At 31.5% G+C, this 20,336-nt stretch overlaps 1 pseudogene; it reads right to left on the bottom strand.

Moving 5' to 3' along the window:
* LOC120599682 (40S ribosomal protein SA-like) overlaps nt 1–16,491 on the bottom strand; it is a 32,126-nt pseudogene extending 15,635 nt beyond the window's left edge.
* Nucleotides 16,492–20,336: the final 3,845 nt, after the last annotated feature.

A 20,336-nucleotide genomic window follows, 5' to 3' on the forward strand; every position in this document is an offset into this window, starting at 1 on the left:
AACAACTCTCCCAGTCTTTTATACTTGCTGCATTCTAGACTTCCACCCAGGATAGCAAGAGACTCACTTAAGTCAATCCCTACAGGATCTAGAGCCTGCTGCAGAATGATTGTGCTTGATTACATTTTATACTTAATCAGAGAAAGAGCATACTATTTATTTCTGACTTGGGCTGATTTGAAGATAGCCTCTGAATACAGGTGTAAACATATGATATGGTTCTATGACATTTATAAGAACTAGGTTCTATATTTTATGTTATGTTTTAAATTTGTAGAAACCTTGTGCCTTAAAGGGAAGTTTTCATCTACAGCACATATGCTGGAGGGGAAAATAAAACTATTTGTTGTTGTTATTGTCTAAGATTAGATTTTTACTCATGGGAGCACAATCAGCAGAGAAGATAGATGAAGAAGGAACATTGGCAGAAGAAACCAGCAGATATCACCATTCCTTCAATCGCCAAATTGATCTGGTTTTATCAAAATGACATCATGATAACAGCAGACTGCTGTGTCATTAAAAAAAGAAAGTTGACAGTAACTTAAAACAGGCTATCTTCAAACAGCAGTATTTAATCATAAGAATATATCTAAAATAAAATAATTAATGTCAAAGATATTTTATAAAATTAAATTAAAAATTTTTAAATTATTTGCATTTGAGGATATAAAAATTTGTAAATTGGGACTTTGATAAAATTATTTCCTATAATAACATTCTAATAGATAAAAAGAAAACTTGAAAATTAACTATTAAGGCACGCCACTGTTATGATATTTCACATCAAAATATGTTATAATACAGGGTTATTGTTTTCTTCTACCCAGAAAAGATGCAGTGTTCAATTTTTTCTTGAGGGAATACCTTAATATCTACTATTGAGGTAATTAATTGATCTTACACAGTAACTAATCTAAATTGTGTGATTAAAATTATTCTTTTTATTCAAAGTGAATAAAGAAACAAGAGCGTGAGTAGAAACTAGAGCAGCACTGAGGAGGGTTGTGAACTGGAAGCCAAGACAGGGTATTTCCCACTTCTAATTTTCTGAAGTTAATTTTAGAACTCTGATATGTACAGTGATCTCAAAAATTTCAGTAACATTGTGACAATTGTGTATAAGGGAAATATTTGATCAAATGTTTCTTTTCCTGCAATGCTAAAATTAATTTAAGTGTAGCAATCGGAAATGGTGAATTTCATAGTAAAGAAATAAAACCGCCAAGGAAGTTTCTGTAGAAGAGATTAAAAGCAAGGCCAGCTCTAAAGGCGCAGCACAGTGGCCTAGTAATAAGCTACCATGAGAGAAACTGCCCATGAATAACAGCATTTGCTTTATCTCAAACAGTGAACTTTCCTTTCATAAGTGACACACTTTCCTGAGCCAAACAACCTTTGAATATAAATTTATATAACTGGTGACATAACATAAAATATTTTACCCCAAAGATGATCAAGCTTACCTGCATCTCCATTTTAAATTTTCTAGTGAAGATATTTAAAAATATGCACCCCCTCTTTCCTAAATATAAGAATTATTCATGTTTTATTGAAATTCATTAAGAGCGAAAAAGCTGAGCTTTTGAAAATTGAACCAGAGAAGTAATTAATCCATTTTGCAAAGCAAGGAATTGATCTTGAGCAAAGAAATACGGAGGGCAGATTTAGAGCATCCAGGTAAAGGGTTGATTTTAGGGAAGCTTCCAATGTGTTAAGAATTGATAGTTTTTGGACTTGAGATTTTCTGGAAAAGCAGGTGAAGGAGATCAAATTATTTCCTTTCATTTTTTAATAGCTTTTGGATCCCCATAGCTTGAGAGAAAACTTGGATGACCAGCACAAATTTTTCATAAAATTTTATCTTCTGTTACAATGTAGGGAACTGGAGGAGACACTGCTGAGAGTCATAAAACTCTTAGAGAAAGTTTGTCATGGTTCACTTCTATCTCCTTTTCTTCTCACTGCCTTGTGTGTGTAGCATCCTTTTCTGGAAACTTAAGAAAAATGTATGAAATAGAACATACATGAAAAGGGAAAATAATTACTAGAATAACCTAGTTCTACTAAGATAGAAATACTTTAAAATTAGGCTTCAGATATATGTATGTGTATTTTTAAAATTATGTATTAATCAATCTTTTAAGTATTATTTACTTTTATGTAATGTTTACAAAACTACTAGCCAGATAAATAAGTAATTTCTTAAGAGGTAAATCTGTCAACAAATTAGGTAAGCTAATTAGCATACTTAAATATAATGACTAATGCTGCACCAAAAGGCTTTCTCTGAATCTAAAAAGATTGTGAAGGAAAGTTTATTTAAAAAATAAAATAAAATCAGATATTAGTGCTTTGTTAATTGTTAAAAATCCAAATACATAAAATAAGAGATTTCTTGTTTATATGGCGTTTTAACAAAATAAGTTATAATTCATCTATTTAAACAATCTCTTAAATCAAATAGTAATTATTTCACAATTTCATGGCACATCAGTTCTAAAATGCTCAGAACACAAATTGGAATGTTATTTAAGACACAAAATCATAGATAAATGAAATATAAAAATGCATATGCATCTACTAAAAAAGTACTTGACCTACAAAAAAAGTACATAAATCAGGAGAAAGCTGAGTCATTGATGTCTTGCATAATCTATTTTGGGACACAACACTACATAATGCTGCAGCAACAAAATGCATAATTTTTATATCAATCATTTGTGTAGTCAAAAAAATATATACACTTACCTTCTCTGCAACTATTTATTTGGAATAATCACCCTAGTCAGTGAAGCAGCATTTCCAGGGATGCAAATGAATATATTTCCCACAATATGGAAGTATTGTTTGATCCTGATTTAAAAACAATTGAGCAACTATAAAAGAATGTGAGAAAGCAAAGATTTGGAACTAGAGGCTACAATTAGTGCCTAGAGACTGGCTATATGATCTTGGATGAGAATATAAACCTCCTTGAGCCAAAATTCTCTCATCTATAAAATGGAATACCAATATTTACCTCATTTAACATTGAACATTTACGAGGATTAAGTAAGATAATATAGGCGAACCCACCTTTTAATTTAAAAACATTATGTAAGGCAATACCAATAATTGTTACAATTATAGTTAAATTACCGATGCTCTTCAAACCTCAAAGTTCTACATAAAGTGTCAAAAATTACAATCAATAGTGTTCTTTATAATGAAAATATGGCACTGAGCCAGTTGTGTGGAATATTACTCAATTTTGGGAAGGAAATTGTGCTGGCCATTTGTACTGATCCTTGAGACTTCTACAATCATCACCTGTTTGACTGAAGATCAGATCAAAATCTGACATTAAATTTAGAGATTGCACCACCATGCAGTATACCATCTGGCCAGGTGACTTATGTTAAAAACATTGGTTAGGAATGAGTGAGGCCTTGAGGTTTCACATAGGGATATTTGGTAGACACAGATGACTCTAAAATATTTGAACTCTATAAATCTCCTTGTACTATCTTGCCAGCAGAAGCAAACCTACCTTACTCTGTAGTGATTAATCCTCCCTTACATCAAAATTTGGCAACGAATTTACCTGGGCATTATCCTCATAAGACATATTGATTCACTTCAGGATTCACTTTTAATGAGAGTAAGATCTAGCACAACCCAGAATGAAAAGAATGAGCTCTGCTCTAAGAAAGGATGGTATACACATTGCAGGCATTGCAAGACCTCATCATATTTGTGTGAAATAAGAATTCAATTCTATCATTAGCAATGTCCATTGGGGATATTGTGCCCCAAATATTTATTTGTTCAAATATTATCAGTAAGTAAATAGAACCCAGAATGAGACAAATACCAACATTTTTTTCTTCCATGCTTAAAGTCAAGTCCTACTCACTCCTGTGTTTTATAAAGTTTCAAATCACTTAATAAATGTTTAGAAACCTTTTTTTAAGGTTTGTTACTTAATAGCAAAAGTAAAAAGCCATACACCATTAAAGAAATACTTATTTTTCCTGCTGCAATAAAAATGACTGAAAGAATAGACTGAAACATAATACTTTCCTTTCTCAGCTAAGAATGTCAGAAATCTCATAGAAAACATTGCTAAAGGTGTGAAAAATAAGCATTAGAAAAAAAACATGTATTGTGAACTTTTTATATGCAATTGGATGAACATACAGGCATTTGTAACATCTCTTTGCTTATTGTATTTACTAGATTCCAATTCAACAGTGAGAATAAGAACAAATTTTGTGTTTATGAGTCTGACAAATATCTCAGGTTGAATGACACACAGCAGGTAGTACATACGCTAGTTTCAGAACAGTATTTGCTGGGGAAAGTTTATAAAGCAGGAGAAGTAGCAGGTACAGAGTTCCTTTGTTGCCCATTTTACTCTGAAGTAATGAAATGAGATCTAGCCAAGCTGGATGTGGGATTCTGGAAGATGGGCCCTTGCATTTGGAGTATGGAATTAATAAAATCTATGGTTAGAGAAGTACCAGGTCCTCTTCTGACAAGGGTTAGGGACTAACATCCATCGCACATTTGTTGCTGTATAATAAAGCATATTAGTGAGATCTTGGTTTATTTGCCACTTCAGCATTCTTAGTCAGAGGTACCTCCACCCCTCTCGGTAGTATAATTAGAGACTGGGTTCCAAATCTTCTGGATGAAGGTGTGTAACATGGTGAACAGGTGTTTTCAAGCCCTGACCCACCACCTTATCATTCTATTAGGACTGATTATCTTAAGCACTTGTAGTCAGTTCTAATGGAGATGATTTTAGCTCATAAACAGTCCTACTAAACAAAAGGCTAACTCCTTTTGTAGTAGGACAGCATGTAGAGCCTCAATCTTGGAAAAGTTAACTTAATCTCTCAGAGAAAATAAAAGAAATATTTATAGGGAAAATATATACTCAACAGTAAATTGCTTCCTCAAATAAAAATGTTTTATGGTAAAATTTTTATTTTCTCCATTGATGGACCAGCTCCTTTAACTGAATCAAAAAATGACCAAGGTGAGAAACTTAGCACCTATAGAAAATTTTCATTTTAACATCTACTGCAATCATTTGAAAATGAATGATTTAAACCAGATCAAAATTACAACTAAACTACAGAAAAAATATCATTTGGAGTCGCCTGAAGTCTATCTGAACAGAAGTCCCTCAACTGGGAACATACAGAAGAGGCCACCTCAAGACTGGTAGGAGGGACATGGATATAGAACAGGCTAGTTCCCATATCCACCTGTGGTGGCTGAGAATCAGGAAGGATATCTTGCCTGCAAAAGTCTCCTTGGAGGGGCAAGGGGTCTTGGCCCTATGCCAGGCTCCCCAGCTCAGGGTTTCAGTGCCAGGAAGAGATGTTTCCATAATTTCTTGCTGTGAAAACCAGTGGAGATTGTGGCTGAGTGAGACAGAGGGCAGCTGAAATCTTAGACCTTCCTCTTAAGGGTCCTCCGAACAGACTTACCCGCTGACAGACTCACTCCCTCTGAGCTCCAGAGCTAGGGCAGCTGCTCGGAAAGCACCAGGGGCAGACAGGAAGGAACTGACTTTGGGGTGAGAGCTGGAGGGGCAGCATTCAACCAAACAAAAGTACAGGCAGAAGCCATTGTTTCTTTGCTCCTAGCCTACAGATACAGGTGGCTACCATATCTGAGTCTTCATCAACCTGGCTAACACTGGTTTCTCTACCTTAGTGAGACCCCACCCCACCAACTTTTAGACCCACCCAAGCCACCTCCAATGATTTTTCAAGACAACTGCAGAGTTTGGTTCTAGCTGCAGACTTTCCTAAAATTTGTCAAAGATTCACAACCACCCCCCCCAAACAGCATCTGGCCTCAGCATTCTCTATACCTTTTGCTGAGCAGCCCCAAGCCTGGCACTAGCAGCAGCCACCCTTGGTTCCTGGCTTGGCCTCTTGAGGAACCTCTAAGACCAGCATGGGTGGCAACCATCTGCAGATTGCTTGATGACTCTTATAAGGTGGGCCTGGGTAGGGCACAGGCTGGAGCTGAACTTGGCCTACAGCAGGGCCCCTCCCAGAGGCCCTGGAGCTGGCATGTTCAATGGCCATCTTCTTACCAAGCTGGAACACCACACAGGGCTGCATCCAAGGATGTTGTACCCAAAGGGAAGAACTGATTTTCCTGTAGAGAACCAAAAGGAACATAAAGGTAAGAAATAAAATGGGATAGGTAAGTTGGAAGTAAAATTTAAAAACTTCCCATATGTTTTAGTTTTAATTAATTTTAGAAGCTACTAGGAGTATATAGTCACAAGAATTTTCAGAAGTTTAGATTATCACTTGTTGTCATTTTAACCATAGTCTATTACAAATTCTTTGAATGACTAGATGAAATGTTTCTCCACATGAAATACAATTAAGATGCAGCTAAATACGGAATTGTTTTAATCTATAGATCCCTAAGTAAGGATTAGAAAAGTGTTATGCCGTTTGTCCTTTTGACCCTAGATATGCAATCTTTAAATTAATTGGGGGGAGCATTTTTTTTATCAGTCCAAGTATTTTTTAATATAATTTTTTAAAACATTCTTATAAGACTACATGATCTTTTATTATTATGTTTTCTGCATCTATATAATATTTACTATTCTTTAACCGAGCTTTATGACACTTGTGAGAGGTGTCTTGTCTGTATTATTCATAAACATGCATCCATCATATAGGACAGTGGCTGAAACAAAATAAATGTTCAAAGATATTATAAGTGTATTTATAAAGATAGATACTGACACCAAATTTGGAAAAAATGGTTTAAGCAAATGATATTACATTAAAATGGTATTCTCTCATCATTTTATTTTTCTTATTTATGTTTTCTCTACCCGAAATAATGTAGTAGGTAAATATAGATCTATTTACATAGGTAGATGATAATAGATAACAATAGGTAGATAGATAATACAGATACAGATAAAAATTTCTTAATGTCTGTCTTTTCTACTTGAATATTTTCTCTCCTGAATGAACTTTAAATAAAGAGGAACTCATGAGATTTCAGTGATTTGAAAATGATTTATGAATAGCAACCAATCTTCTTTTCCCATTTAATCAAAGGAAATGTGAGAAGGTAAGATCTCTATAACAATAAAAGAAAGATTACCAGTGAATAAATATGACAGAATATTTTAGAAAATATATTATAATATTCTTAATCATTGGTTAAAATAGCTCTTTGATTGTCTGCTTTATAAAAATGTTAACTACTTTGAATAAATTTGAGGATTACTATTTAATTTTCCAAACACTACTGGCATGAATAAATGTCTAGATGAGTATATTAAATATATATGGATATGAAATATCAGGATTGAAAGTTTATACTGTCTTTAAAATACATCATATTTATGACAGAAGGTCATTCAAGTGTGCTAAATATTGCCAGTGAGGTCTTTGGAATCACTGATACAAACATTCAGAGTTTGATTTCAATACTTTTTTAACATTAGAATACTGTATTACAGAAACTCTATATTTGATATATACATGTATATATGTATATTTATAAAACTATGCACAATTGTAATAAAATACACTTAATTGCACTATTTTTCTGAAGAAATCTTTTCTTCATTCTGCTATCTACCACCTTGGACTGCAGGTTATTATGTAATAGCAAGAATAATCATAATCTTAAATAACTACCTAATAGTTATTGAATGTTTTCTATATGACAGAAATTCTCATTCCTTTGAATATATTCCAACTGTAAGTCTTTGACAGAGATACTGTTATTCATGTTATAAATGAATACAAAGCCAGACGTATTTAAGTAATCTGCCCTTGATCACACAGTGAGGAGGAAGGCTGAAATTTCAACCCACGCAGATTGGGTCCAGTCTAGCAAATAAGCAATCAGAAACAAGATATTTTAATAAATGGCAAAATATTCACAGATCAATAAAAAGCTAATGATAATAATGGGACTTTCAACAATTAGATTATCATTTGTTTAGATCCAATAAAATGTATACAGATTTGATCTATATATTAAATTTGTATCGACATTGATTCCTATTTGTGAATTGGTGATAGTATAAAAATAAAATTTTCACCACTTGGGGATGGGCTTACTAAGGTGAGGGATATGCTATATATCTAAAACAACATTTTAAAATGTGTTCCCAATTTTAATTGAATTTTCTTACAAATAATAAGATAATTTTTAATTCATTATATATAATCTAGAGTTAATAAAATCTTTAATAGCATAATTTCATTTCTGTTTGGGTATATCATAAGTCACCAAACTTTTTATTTATTGAAAAATATGGTATAGAAAAAAGTGTTAAGTTCCATCAACTATAATATAGATCAAAATTAGCTCTTAACTATCCATTTTATTACAAATAATTTTTTCAACTATTGTGTACATGTCTTTTTTGAAATCTAGTATTTATTTTGATTGCAAGACTTTGATATCATAAGGGAAATTCAAGGAAGCCAAATAAAAATGAAAAATTATTTCTTTTCCAGATATGTTTTATTTAGTATTTAAAATTTTTTTAAATATTACAGTTTTTTCTTTTTATTCTTCTCAGGAAACAAAAGGAAATTCTAGCAAATCTCTGTACTTGCAAGTATAGTTTACTTTAAAAATCTTAATAAAACATGAAGAAAATTTTATAGCAAATTTTTTCATGTTATATTATTTCAATACCAAATTAATATTACATTTTATTTTATTTTGTATTTAAAAACTAACACATGAAGACACAGATTCCCCATGCAAAAGAGTTCCAAATACTTTATGTACATACTTAGACCTCAAAAAAGTGGAAAATGAGAGGCGGGAAAATGGCACAGATGATAGAAGCTCTGGTCATCCCTCTGGTGACCAAATCAAAGTTGTGATGAAAACAAGGAGCAAGCAGCAAGAAAAAATCACCTGGGATCTAGATGAACAAGCCATACAACTAGGGAGAAATACAAGAAATCACCCTGCAACGGCAGAAGGTAAATCAGGTGAGGACGCAGGGCTGCCCAGTCTCAAGCAGCTGAGTGAGATGGAGGCTGTTGCAGTGGCAGCAGTAGACGCCTCTTTAAAGGGCCATGTCCACAAGCTGATTTTCACAGTGATGGACCTGCTCACTCTGAGCACCAGTGCCAATTTGGCTGCATGCAGGGAGCACCAGGGACTTACAGGGAGACATTGTCAGAGTGAGGGCCAAGGTGAGACTAGCTCTATACAGAAGTGCCAGCAATATCCATTATTCCCTGTTGAGCCCTCCCCACTCCCAGTACGGGGACACAGAGCCACCACAGCCATGATGTCATCAAACTGGATAACAGAAGTTCTTCCGCCCAGAGGATTCCCTGAAACCCCATCTTCCCCAACTTGTGGCCCCACCGAAGCCACATCAGATGTGTCCTCAGTGAGTCAGATGTTCCTTGGTGAGCATCACCTAGACTCACACTGGAGGTAGCTGGCCTCGGTTTCTGGTGTGGCCTTTTGAGGCAACTATTAACACAGCATGTGGATTGCTTGCTGAATCTTAACAGGTGGCCCTAGAGAGGCAGAGGCTTGAGCTAAGTTTGGCCTGAACCCCTCTCGGAACTGTGCCACTAGACACTTACTTCACAAATTCACACTAATAAGACTGGGAATCTTAGGAGCTTTGCCCCTAAGGTCTTGGCAAAAAATATTCGATGTGTTGAAGACCCAGGATCTACAACCAAGAATATTTTATCCAGCAAAGCTATCATTTAGAGTTGAAGGATGGATAAAGAACTTCCCAGACAAAAATAAACTAAAGAAATTTATCATCACCAAGCCAATATTACAGGAAATGTTTGAGAGACTTCTTTAAGGAAAAAAAAAAAAAGTATCAAAAACAGGAATAAAGAATGCTAACAACAAATTCCTATCATTAAGTACCTCAAAAAGAAAAGAATTAAGTGCTCCAACTAAAAGATAGAGTGGATGAATGGAAAGGAAAACAAGACCCCTAAATATTGTCTATAAGAGACTCACTCCAGATTAAAAGACGCACACAAACTAAAAAGGGGATAGAAAAAGATATTGCTTTGATGGACCTAGAAGGTTTTTAAGTCAGACACAGAAAGATAAACACAATATGGTTTCACTTACATGCAGAATCTAAGGAATAAAAAGAACAAACTAATCAAAAACAAATTCACAAATATAGTGGACAATTTGGTGATGGACAGAGGGGAGAGGGGTACGCGGGGCTGGGAGAATGGGGTGAAGAGTTAAAGAAGTACACATTAGTAGCTGAAGGATGGTCACAAGGATGAAGAGCACAGCATAGGGAATATAGTTAACATTAACATGTTGGCTTGTTGGAGGGTCAGAGGAGGGAGGGAGCAATTAGGGGGATCGTTTTACAAACTATATAAATGTCTAACCAATGTACTGTATACTTGAAACTAATTAAAATAAATAAATAAAATAAAATAAAATAAATTTTTTAAAAAGGTGGAAAATAATTCCTCACTCCTTTAGAGTGGGCTGTGCATAGAGACTTCTTTCCAAAGAATACAGTATGAAAAAGTGGGGATGGGAGAAGTAATTTTACAGTAGAGAAACCTGGCAAACACTGTCTCACACAGGTGTTCAAGGTCAACATCAACAGATACAAGTCATGTTGATAGTATGTATCCCTGATATAATGTGATGAAAATGGCATTTTATCTCTATGGCCTTCCTCCCAAAACTCATAACTCTTGTCCAGTACGATAAAAATAAGGAAATCTGAGTTGAGAGCATTCTACAAAATACCTGCCCAGTACTCCTAAAAAGGTCATAAAAAACAAAGAAAATTTAAGAAACTGTCACAGCTAAGAATTGCTTAAAAAACAATGAATGTTCAAGCTAATGTGGTATCCTGGAACAGAAAAGTACACTAGGAAAAAATTAATGATAGTTGAATAATTTATAGACTTAGTTAATAATAACATATCAATATCAGTTCATTAATTCTATCAAATGTATCATACTAATGTAAGCCACTAGTAATAGGGGAAACCATGTGTAGGACATACAGGAACTTTCTATACTACTTTTGTAATTTCCTTGTAAACTCTTCTAAAAATAAAAATTAAAATATGTGCCAAAATTTTAAAAATTAACAATACCTACTACGAATTGTTTTTTTTAACTTGAAATATTTATATAGTAAAAACAAAAACAAAAACCAAAAAAAACTTCTATAATCTCACCATAGAGATACAACCACTACTAATGATCCCATGTGTTTCTTCCATATTCCTTTTTTTCACATTCCTTTACTTATAAATAAACATATATACTTTTATCCAATTTGGATCTTGAATCCAATACTTAAAACTGTTTGGGCATCTTGTTTTTGCACATAACCTTATATTCTAAGTATTATATCATGCTATTGCATAGTTTTTAAAACATAATCTTAATAACTGCATAACACTGAATTGGGCTCATGTATTATAGTTCAATTCTTTTTTTAAAATACTATCAGACAAGATAAAGTTTTCTAATTTTGATTAATTTTTAAGAAGATAATTATTATCCTAGTACAAAGATGTTTCCCTAATCTATAATTATTCTTAGTACAGATTCTGACAGTGTTACCACATCAAAGAGTAATAACATTATTTAGACATTTGATAGCCATTGCCAAATCACTTCCCAGAAGGCTTATTTCTCCATCTACTCTTGCAATTTATGAGCTTTGTGTCCTTATTTTGCATATTTTGCTAAAGGAGTAGTCAAATAATGACATCATATAGGTTTCATTTTTATTTCTTTGCTTATTAGTAATGTAGATTTTTGATGTATTTTTTTAAAAATTTCCCTTATGGAAATTACCCATACAAGTCTTTCATCTTTTCTTCTTGTTTTTAACTCTAAATTGGAATTTTTCTTTGGGATTTTAATATGTTTTATGTACTAAAGAACTAATTCCTTGAAATTCATGTTTATTTCTAATATTCTATAATAAATGTTTTTCTTAAGTTTATTTAGCATTAAATTTGTATGTAGTCAAATCTAAGATTTTCCACTGCTACTATATCCACAAATTTTGTGTTATCTAAGTTGTTTTCATCTCTTTTTAAAATTTTTAATTGATTAATTATTAAATTTAGCAAGGTGATATTGGTTAATAAAATTATATAGGTCTCAAGTGTAGAATTCAATAATACACCATCTGTATATTGCATTGTGTGTTCACCACATAAAGTTGAATCTCCTTCCATCACGATATATTTGTCCCCCTTTACCCTTATCTATCTCCCCCTCCCCCCTGTCCCTCTGGTAACCACTAAACTTTTGTCTGTGTCTATGAGTTTTTGTTCATCTTATTCATTTGTTGCTTTCAGTTTTTATCCCACTAATATGTGAAATCAGATGTTTCTCAGTGTTTTCCGTCTAACATTTCACTTAGCATGATAATCTCAAGATCCATATGTTTTTATATCTTAAAGTATCATAAATATATACATATATTTTTCTTTTCTACTTCACCTATTTTCATTAATCATTTATTCTTTTATTTAGACATCTGTTCTGTTTATTGTTTAGTTATTTTAAAGCTCTGAATTATATTTAAATTCTACTAAATACTTTGAAAGGAAAAGCCAAAGTTTTATATAGCTTCTTTTCTTGTTCAGAAAATCCAGACCAAGCTAAGCATGTGACAATTTTTGCTAACTAAATTAATGTTGAGTGGAGAAGGTCAAGAGAAAAAATATTAAACTCAGATGGACAACTTTCTTTGTGCTATCATCATTCATAAGAATTAACCAAGACCTTTGAGAGGAGTCTTTATTGAAAGCTTTGAATTACATTCCATAGGGAAGAGGAGCAAAGGACTTGAGGTGAGAAATAGGGAATGCTTATTTATTTAAGACTTGTAAATTCCCTGATTATCTTGGCAAAGAGAAGAATTTTGCCTCAAGAATTTGCATCAAATTCTCCTTTAGCATTTATTTCCTCCTATTACCTTGGATTTACCCATTTCATTCACTTGTTCTTCCAGGACAGAATGGGCAGAAATTGCTCCAGCCTCAGAAACTTCAAGTTTTTCTTTATATGATTTTTCAGCCTCTGACCTAAAATTCTGAAACAAGATTTTCAACTTGGAAGTTCCTTCCAGCATTAAATTTTGATTCCTGGGACTTTCTAACATATATTCATCTCTTTGATTTTATCCTGCTCCTGCATAACTAGTAGGTTGGTGCTAGGAAACAGGTATCACCATTGTGAGCCAAAAATTCTAGTCTTATCACCCTTCTATTAGGACCTACCATGCTAGCTGAAAACCCATCTGTACTTTAATTAGTGGATATTCTACCTGCTTTTAGTAAAGGACAGACTGCTACATAATCTAATGTAATATTACATTTGACATTCTCCCCTTATTTTTATAAACTTTTTTCAGGAAGAAAAATGAGGGAAAATCAGACAAACTCAATTCAGAAGCCTATATTAAATTTTGAAAATATTTAAAATATATTTACATAAGTAATTTTATGCATATTAAATGAAACTGACATGTAAATATTATATAGAAAATTGAAATGATTTCATATACAGTATTTAAATTATAAAATAATATGTACAATATCATGATGTTAACAATTTGAAATGTAAAGGTGATAACTAAAATTTTCATAGTAGAACAATGCAAGAAAACATTGTTATAATTACTATAAAGTCTTCGATTAGTTTAACATCTTTTTTTTTTTAAAAAAAGGACAACTTGGAATAAAATCTAGAAATGTTTTAAGAAATGAAAATTTTGGCATAAATTCACCCCTATTGGGTCTCCTTCAATATGTTCCTTTATGGCTGGAGTCTATTATTAGTTTAAAAGTATAAAATAGTGAATATTTCTGATAAAAATACTATTTTTGTTTTTAATTAATTATAATATTCTTGAATACAATACTATAAATTCACATGACCTTACATGCCCCCGATATTGTCTATGACATTAAATAATCCATGTTGTCTAATCAAGTAAATGAAGAAAATATTTCTTCTGACCTACTGCTGAAAAGTGTCATTTTCAGAGGGACAGAAAACAAAATTATTTTTTAAGTTTGGATTTGATCTATACTTCTACACATTTCTTAATATAAAAAATTGGCTCCCCAGGCAACTTTATATAACTTCTTATTTGTCATTACTCTTTAATGACCAGTAGGCATTTGTATGGAATGACCCTGTCTAGGAGAATTCTCTTTCAGTTTTGAAAGTTCTGCATATTAAACATGTCTATAAACATCAGTTTTGTAGTCAGAGAAGGCCATTCACATCCCTCACCCTCTGAAAAACTTTCGATTTTCTTTTAAAATTCAATTTACAAGTCATCTCTTCTAAAAAGTTCCCTTGATTTAATAGCCTCCCAACACACTTAATTACTTTTCCTCTTTTCTGTCCTTATATTACACATGCATCCGATGTTGTGTACATCATACTGTGTTGTATTTTGTAACTTTTTACATCTGTATCCTCTCTAATACTACTGGCACCTTAAAGAATAGTACTATGTAATTTAATTTTTCTCTATGTATTTCTGAGGTTTAGCATACTTTCTAGTAGAATACTTTTCAATACGTAAGGTATCTCAGGAAAAGAAATTGTAAATCAAAATTTTCTTTCTTGATAAGAGAAAATGAAGAGTACCCTCAAGACAGAACTTTCTGTCTAAAATCTTAAACTGGTCAGCCCAAATCAGACAATTTCTTACTGAAAAGTGTTGAATAAATTGAGATAATTCCTTGTCTGGCAGGTCATTTTCAAGACTTTTAGCAGACGCCCTCCAATCTGTTAGCAAGTTATAATCCTAAGAATTTATTTACAAGTTAACCTATGCATAGAGGTTTCCTTTTGCACATATTCAATTCCTTTTCTTTACACAGTTTACATTAGTTTAAGAAACTGTGCTAAATAGTTTACACTAGGAAAATAATTTAGTCTTTAGATTAAATTTAGAAATTACCTTGTTCTTAATGGAGGCTTGGCATCAAGTACAAACATGGTATAAAGTATCTGTTTATATTGTGATTTTCCCCTCTGGTTGGTAATCATCATGTTAAAATGTTGCAAAACAAAAATTTAAAGGCTCAGAAAAAAAATAAATACCACTTTGGTACCTTTATTTTCTGTCTCCTTTTTCTTATGCACTTTATTTTTATTTGTGATCTAATCTTCAATTCTCTTTAAAAAAAAACAACCTTAATATTATATCATAATTACTTTTTTATCTTTAAGAATTTTCATAAATATAATTTCAAAGACTTCATAATATTGACATGAATTAACATATAATAATTTCTCTAACCATTAAACAGTTGGGTGACTTTTTCCAATTTTTTTTATTACAAAACAGAAAAGCATTTTCACATATAATTTGCTTTGACTTAGATTATTTATCTACTATAAAAGAGAATAGGAATCACACAACAGATAACTTATTGATTAATTTAGAAAGTTATACTGGTTATATTTTCTCTTGTGATACGTTTATCTCATCATGAAATAACCAGTATTGAATATTAAATTTAAAAAATATGCTAATTTTATGAGTATAAAAACAATATTGTGAGTTGAATTTTCATTTCTTTTATTATTAGTGAAATGAAACACTTATGTATATATTTGCATGTACTTGTGTTAATTATGTATATATGTTATTGGGACAATATGGTTTTATTATCTATATAGGTTATATATTTTAATTTCTTGTCCTAGAATTTGTAAATATTTGGTGCAGAGAAACTATTTCTCAAAAGGATTGTTTTATATATGATTAATTGATCTCATTTTTATTATGTTGATGATATGGAAGATGTTGATCTTTCATAATTCATGTACTAATGTTTCCTGAATGTGTTTCTAAAATGAAATAGTACTATCAGGAAATGGATTATAGTATTCTAAGAACTAATTATAGTAGACTCCTAATAAATATTTTGATTGACTTATTGGAATAGTCAAATAATTCTTTGCAACTTAATGAAATCATATGCCTTCATTATAATCAGACTCTAACACTGCCTTACATATACATCATATAACAGATACCAAAATCGCTATAGTGTCTATTAACAACATATGATAAATTTATAAATTACATTTTCTAATAAATTAAATTAGGCTAATAATTGTAAAGTAAGACATGAATAATAGGAACAAGATTTTAGAATGACATAAATATATTTTGGTTTACTATTAGTGAGTGACAATTTTATTATATAAATGATGCTTTTCATTATCCTAAATGTAAATAGGTATTTAAATAAAGTACATTACTTTATTTTTAAAATAAAATAAGTTTGGAAATATTTCTTTCTCTTCAATTTTTTGGAAAAGTTTGAGAAGGGTTGGTATTTTTCTTTAAATGTTTGGATGTTTGGTAGAACTTACCTGTGAAGCCAGTTGGTACTGGGTTTTTCTACGTGGGTGGAGGTTTTTGATTACTGATTCAACCTCCTTGCTCATTATTGGTCTGTTCAGATTTTCTATTACTTCATGATACAGTCTTAGTAAGTTCTATGTTTCTAAGAACTTATCCATTTCTTCTAAGGCCATATGTGATAAGCCCCTAGTTAGCATAAAAATGTTCAACACATTGGGTATAGAGGAAATGTACCTCAAAATAATAAAGGCCATATGTGATAAACCCCTAGTTAGCATAAAACTCAACAGTGAAAAGTCAAAAGACTTTTCTCTAAGATCAGGAAGAAGGCAAGGATGCCCACTCTCACCAGTTCTATTGAACATAGTACTGAAGTCTTAGCCATAGCAATCTAGGAATAAAAATATTAAATAAAAGGCACAAAAATTGTAAAGAAAAAATAAAATTATCTCTGTTGGCAAGTGACATGATCTTACATATAAGAAACTCTAAAGATTCTATCAAAAAAAATGTTGAAACTAATAAATGACTTCAGTAACACTGTAAGATACAAAGTCTACATACAAAAATCAGTTGTGTTCCTGTACACTAACAATGAATTATCTGAAAAAGAAATTAAGAAATTTCTTTTATAATATCATTTATAATATCAATGAAATTTCATTTATAATATCAATGAAAACAATAAAATATTTAGGAATAAATTTGACCAAAGAAGTGAAAGACCTGTACACTAAAAACTATAAGACATTGATTAAAGAACTTGAAGAAGACACAAATAAATGGAAAGATACCTTATGCTCTTAGATTGGAAGAATTAATATGGTGAAAATGTCCATACTACTCAAAATGATATACAAGTTCAATGCAATCCCCACCAAAATGCCATTTTTAAAAATAGGAAAAGAAAAGCTATTCTAAAATTTATATGAAACCTTAAAAGACCTCAAATAGTCAAAGCAATTTTGAGTTAGGAAAACAAATTTAAAGGCATCACACTTCCTGATTTCAAACCATATTATTAATTTATAGCCATTAAAACTTTACTGTGTTCACATAAAAACAGACACATAGGCCAAAGGAATAGAATGGAGAGCGCAGATATAAACCCACACATATATGGTCAACTTATTTTGGGTAAAGATGCCAAGAACACATAATATGAAATGAACAGTCTCTTCAATAAATGGTGCTGAGAAAACTGGAGATCCACATTAAAAAGCATGAAGTTAAACCCATATCTTACACCACTCACAAAATTAACTTGAAATGGATCAAAGACCTGACACTGTAAGACTCGTAGATGAGAACTTAGGGAAGTTGCCTCTTGTCATTGGTCTTGGCAATGATTTCTTGAATAAGACACAAAAAGCATAGGCAATAAAAACTAATATAAACAAATGGGATTGCATCAAACTAAAAAGCTCATGTACAACAAAGGAAGCAATCAATAACTTGAAAAGGCAACCTACAGAATGGGAGAAAATATTTTAATTATATATCTGATAAGAGGTTTTATCATAAATACATAAAGAACTCATAGAGGTCAATAACAAAAAAGAAATTAATTTTTAAAAATGGGCAAAGGACCAGAATAGACATTTTTTCCAAAGAAGATAAATAGCCAAAAGGTACATGTAAAGGTGCTCAACATCCTTAATCATAAGGGAAATACAAATCATAACCACAACAAGATATCTCCTCTCACCTATTAAGATGGCTATTATAAAAAAGACAAGAGATAATAAATGTCGTCTAGAATGTGGAGAAAGAAACTCTTATATGCTGTTGTTAGGAATGTAAATCAGTACAGCTATTATGGAAAACAGTTTGGCAATTTCTCAAAAAATTAAAAATAGAAATACTATTTTATCCAGAAATATCAATTCTTTGTATATATTTAAGAAAATGAAATCACTATCTTGAGATAGTGTTCATTGCAGCTTTATTCACAATAGCCAAGATATGAACTTAGTTGTCCTTCAACAGATGAATGAAAAAATAAAATGTGGTGGATTATTTAGCTATAAAAAAGAAGAAAATTCTGTCTTTTGTGCCAATATGGACAAGCTTAAAGGGTTTTATGCTAAGTGAAATAAGCTAGACAGAGACAAATGCTGTATGGTATTGTCTATACTTGGAATCTAAAAAACAATGTTGATTTTGTAGATATAGAAAATGGTATGATGATTTTTAGGGTCTGGGGGGACTGGGAAATAGAGAGGTATAGGTCAAAAGGTACAATCTTTCAATTATAGTAGGAATAAATTCAGAATATCTACTGTACAGAATGGACACGATAGTTAATACAGTATGTATACTTGAAAGTTACTGAGAATTGATCTGAAGCATTCTCATAAAAAGAGAGTTAACTATGTGAAGTGATGAATATGTCAATTATCTTGATCTTAGTAATTATTCCATAATATATCTGTATAGATGTATAATATATATTTGATTTATATAATTATGTATATAATTTATATTTGATATCACTTTTTACTCTTTAAATGTATAAAATTGTATTTATCAATTATTCCTTAACAAAGTTGGAAAATAAATAAATAAAGTATACCATATGTAATAATTATTTATTTATGAAAATTTAAATTTATTATCATAAGTGGTTAAATTTTGGGGCAGCTATTAGTAAGATCACCTTTCAGGTTGATTTAGTGGATATCAAAACTTAGCCTCTTAAATATCTAAATCTTTATTATCAGGAGTCTCATTTAAAATGCCTTATTAAGAAGGAAGATTTGAACTAGAAAAAATAGGCATTCTAACCATTAATCCAATTCTACATCAAATAATAAAAATATTTAATTCATTGAATCATTTTGTTTCAAATAAAGCACTAATCGAGAAGGTTGCCACTATCAACTTTCAAGTATCTAAATTGGAGGAAAAAACTCCAAATTTTATGAGGAATCTGATCCTAATCATTCCTTAAAGAATTTTGAAGAAAAATTTTTGAAATAGTTTAGTAATCTTAATAAAGTGGACTTAATATAAATGGAATTTTTTTCCAAACTGGATCAATTCTCATCTTAGTTTGTTTTCTTTTAATTAATTTTTCAATTAAAAATTCAACTTAATTCATTTGCAAATGAGTTTTTGAGTGAAATATGCATATATATACATGCCTAGCACTATAATGCATCCCAGATAGGTATAAAATGTTAATTGCGACTATAATTATTGACTTCTAAAGGTGTAAAATTTTAATGATAGCATATAGCTCAGAGAAAATTTGAAAGATATTAATAGTAATAAAGCCAGTATCAGGAAACAAAACCTCAAAATATGGCAATTTTCTTCCAATATTTAAATTTGACTTAATTTATTCTGAAAAAATAATCAGCTTATTTTATCTCATATTATTAAAAGGCTAATATTTCTCAAGGCAGGACACTTTTTTTCTCGGATGATTCCGCATGTAGAAATGAACATTTCTATACTCAGTGACAACTGCCTTCCTGAAGCATGTTGCACGCTGACCATTTTCCTAGAACACGGTGGAAGCATTCAATAAATTTTCTTTATGACAACTCATCTAAATCACTTGCTTCTCCAGTTCCACAGTATTTTTCTGGGCAAAATATCACTTAATCTGCATTTGTTCTACATTTGTTCCTATTTATGGAGTAACCATCTCAATTGCTCTCTTAGTAAATATAGCTTATCCTACATAGTTCTTCAAATTTCATCAATGTATGTCATGATAGAAAGATGCTGTTGTTGCTGCTGCTGCCACTATAGTGATTACTATCACTAATTGAAAGATGCCCTTCCAATGTTTCTCTATGGGTGTTAAACATCAAAAGAATAAAAACATAATCTGTTAACTCTTAAATTTCCAGTGGCCAGAGAGTCCATGGCATATATTAAGTGCTCATTATCTATTTTTAAAACTAAATATGTGTTG

Source organism: Pteropus medius, unplaced genomic scaffold (genome assembly GCF_902729225.1).
Source record: "Pteropus medius unplaced genomic scaffold, Ma_sr-lr_union100, whole genome shotgun sequence".
NCBI classification, from domain to species: domain Eukaryota; kingdom Metazoa; phylum Chordata; class Mammalia; order Chiroptera; family Pteropodidae; genus Pteropus; species Pteropus medius.